The following is a 4164-nucleotide window of genomic DNA, read 5'->3' as shown; positions in this document are numbered from 1 at the left end:
CTGATCTCTAAGAATGTTTTGAGAACTAAATGAGATTATGCATGTAAGCATATAGCATGGTATTTGACACACAGAAGACACAGTAACTATTAACTTTAATGATAGGATCAGAAAATAGATCATAAGGAGAAAAGCCATCTGAGAAGCAGGCAGGAACTTAAATGAATAGCCGGATAAAATGAAGAAATATTTACAATGAAAAACGTGGTGAAATACTGAAACAACAAAACTGACAACATATAAAATGGAATGTTTGTTGTAAAGTCACACACACAAAAAAAATCTCCCAGAATACAAAGGAAAATGCAGAAAAATAACATGATTACAGCGAAGATAAAGGAAAGGCTAAAATGACGGTATAGCCAACTACTGATCCTGAAAAGACTAGAGCAGATACATGAAAGCAAATATGTCCCTAAACACACACACACACAGGAAAAATACAAAACGAAAGCTTTTTAAGCTAAAAAACTCCAACTCTATAAACTCACAATTCCCCAAATACAAATAACACTTAACTATTTGAAAATATACAGAGGTGATATCATGTACATCAGAGAAAAAGAAAAACCAGAAACTTTCAGGGAGAGACAATGTTTACTTATAAGTGAAAAAATAAACCTGCTTCAAAAATATTATTAATACAGGGAAACTACTGAGTATTTTAAAAGCTTTACTGAGGTATGTGTGTATGTTCAGTCACTCAGTCACGTCCAACTCTTTGCCACTCACCCACTGTAACCCGCCAGGTTCCTCTGTCCATGGAATTCTCCAGGCAAGAATACTGGAGTGGGTTGTTACTTCCTACTCCACTGAATCTTCCTGACCCAGGGATCAAACCCATGTCTCCTGCATCTCCTCCACTGTGCCACCTGGGAAGTCCTTCAGTTCAGTTCAGTTCAGTTCAGTTCAGTGGCTCAGTCGTGTCCAACTCTTTGCGACCCCATGAATCGCAGCACGCCAGGCCTCCCTGTCCATCACCAACTCCCGGAGTCTACCCAAACTCATGTCCATCGAGTCGGTGATGCCTTCCAGCCATCTCATCCTCTATCGTCCCCTTCTCCTCCTGCCCCCAATTCCTCCCAGCATCAGGGTCTTTTCCAATGGGTCAATTCTTCACATGGGGTGGCTAAAGGATTGGAGTTTCAGCTTCAACATCAGTCCTTCCAATGAACACCCAGGACTAATCTCCTTTAGAATGGACTGGTTGGATCTCCTTGCAGTCCAAGGGACTCTCAAGAGTCTTCTCCAACACCACAGTTCAAAAGCATCAATTCTTCAGTGCTCAGCTTTGTTCACAGTCCAACTCTCACATCCATACATGACCACAGGAAAAACCATAGCCTTGACTAGATGAACCTTTGTTGGCAAAGTAATGTCTCTGCTTTTGAATATGCTATCTAGGTTGGTCATAACTTTCCTTCCCAGGAGTAAGCGTCTTTTAATTTCATGGCTGCAGTCACCATCTGCAATGATTTTGGAGCCCAGAAAAATAAAGTCTGACACTGTTTCCACTGTTTCCCCATCTATTTCCCATTAAGTGATGGGACCAGATGCCATGATCTTCGTTTTCTGAATGTTGAGCTTTAAGCCAACTTTTCCACTCTCTTCTTTCACTTTCAACAAGAGGCTTTATAGTTCCTCTTCACTTTCTGCCATAAGGGTGGTGTCATCTGCATATCTGAGGTTATTGATATTTCTCCCAGCAATCTTGATTCCAGCTTGTGTTTCTTCCAGCCCAGCGTTTCTCATGATATACTCTGCATGTAAGTTAAATAAGCAGGGTGACAATATACAGCCTTGACGTACTCCTTTTCCTATTTGGAACCAGTCTGTTGTTCCAGGTCCAGTTCTAACTGTTGCTTCCTGACCTGCATATAGGTTTCTCAAGAGGCAGGTCAGGTGGTCTGGTATTCCCATCTCTTTCAGAATTTTCCACAGTTTATGCAGAAGTATAATTCCATGAAATAAACTGCACACACTTAAGGCATACAATTTGATTAAGTTTTGACATATGTATGACATTAGTTGATCACCACTATCAAGATAAAACATTCCTCATAAGTATGACTGGTATGTTTTAAGACCCCTAGTGGATGCCTGAAATCACAGACAGTACCAAACTCTATATATGCCAGGTTTTTTCTTATACACACATACATATGATAAAGTTTAATTTATAAATTAGACACAGTAAGAGATTAACAACAATGTGTGCACACTTGCTAAGTCACTAAAGTCACGTCCGACTTTTCGCAACCCTTTGGACTATTGCCCGCCAGGCTCCTCTCCATGGACTTCTCCAGGCAAGAATACTGGAGTGAGTTGTCCTTTCCTACTCAAGGGGATCTTCCCGACCCAGAGATCAAACCTGCACCTCTTACGTCTCCTGCGCATTGGCAGGCGGGGACTTTTACCACGAGCATCACCTGGGAAGCCCAACAAATCAACACCGTTGATTGAAAGACAAGGAGATGCCAGGGATCGAACCCAGGGCCTTACGCATGCAAAGCATATGCTCTATCACTGAGCTACATGCCCAGCCCTGCTTTCCCCTATACATACATACCTATGATAAAGTTTAATTCATAAATTAGACACAGTAAGAGATTAACAATAATAACTAATAATAAAATAGAGCAATTATAGTTTAAGTTATGTGAATATGAGCTCTGTCTCAAAATACTTCATTGTACTGTACTCACCCTTCTTCTTGTGATGACATGCAATGACAGAAGGCCTACATAGTAAGATGAAGTGAATGAATGACACAGGCACTGTGACATAGCAGTAGGCAACTACTAACCTTCTGACAGTACAATGTCAATGGTTGGGGAATCCGGGCAGGATGAAGCAGGACCATGTGAGATTCCATAACACTACTCAGAAACATACAATAACGAACTCATGAATTTTTATTTCTGAAATTTTCCATATTTTGGGACTACACTTGACCACAAGTAAGAGTAGACAAACATACATACATGCCTTATTTTATTGTCTACTTTCAAACTTTTCTCCTTATCACTACTTTTGACCAATTTGATGACCATAATGAGCCTTTTTTGTTTTTTTGTCTCTGGTCCTTGGGGTGTTTTTAAGATTCTTGGATCTGGGGCATTATAGTTTTCAACAAAAATGAGGGTTTTTTGAGTCATTACTTTCTCACTTTTCTTTGCCCCCTGCTTTTCGCCAATTTCAGATATATTAGACTTCTTAGTTATTTCACTAGCTTGGTTCAGTATATAAGTTCTTTTATGTTTCTTTTTTTATAATCATTTTACTCATAATTTACATACCATAAAATTCGTTCTTTTAAACTGCACGATAGTTTTCAGTACATTCACAAAGCTGTGCAAACATCACCACTATCTAATTTCAGACATTTTTATCACCCCAAAAAGAAACCATATCCTTTAGTAATCATTCTCCACTCCACCCTGTCCCCGCCCATGCCAAACACTAGTGTACTTTCTGTTTCCATCAGATCAGATCAGATCAGCTCAGTCGCTAAGTTGTGTCCGACTCTTTGAGATCCCATGAATCGCAGCACGCCAGGCCTCCCTGTCCATCACCAACTCCCGGAGTTCACCCAGACCCACGTCCATCGAGTCAGTGATGCCATCCAGCCATCTCATCCTCTGTCGTCCCCTTCTCCTCCCACCCCCAATCCCTCCCAGCATCAGAGTCTTTTCCAATGAGTCAACTCTTTGCATGAGGTGGTCAAAGTACTGGAGTTTCAGCTTTAACATCATTCCTTCCAAAGAAATCCCAGGGCTGATCTCCTTCAGAATGGACTGGTTGGATCTCCTTGCAGTCCAAGGGACTCTCAAGAGTCTTCTCCAACAGCACAGTTCAAAAGCATCCATTCTTCGGCGCTCAGCCTTCTTCACAGTCCAACTCTCACATCCATACATGACCACTGGAAAAACCATAGCCTTGACTAGATGAAACTTTGTTGGCAAAGTAATATCTCTGCTTTTGAATATGCTATTTGGTTGGTCATAACTTTCCTTCCAAGGAGTAAGCATCTTTTAATTTCATGGCTGCAATCACCATCTGTAGTGATTTTGGAGCCCAGAAAAATAAAGTCTGACACTGTTTCCCCATCTATTTCCCATGAAGTGGTGGGACTGGATGCCATGATCTTCATTTTCTGAATGT

The sequence above is a fragment of the Bison bison genome, unplaced genomic scaffold (assembly GCF_000754665.1).
Source record: "Bison bison bison isolate TAMUID 2011002044 unplaced genomic scaffold, Bison_UMD1.0 scf7180017864471, whole genome shotgun sequence".
Lineage (NCBI taxonomy): Eukaryota > Metazoa > Chordata > Mammalia > Artiodactyla > Bovidae > Bison > Bison bison.
This window is presented reverse-complemented; position numbering follows the sequence as displayed.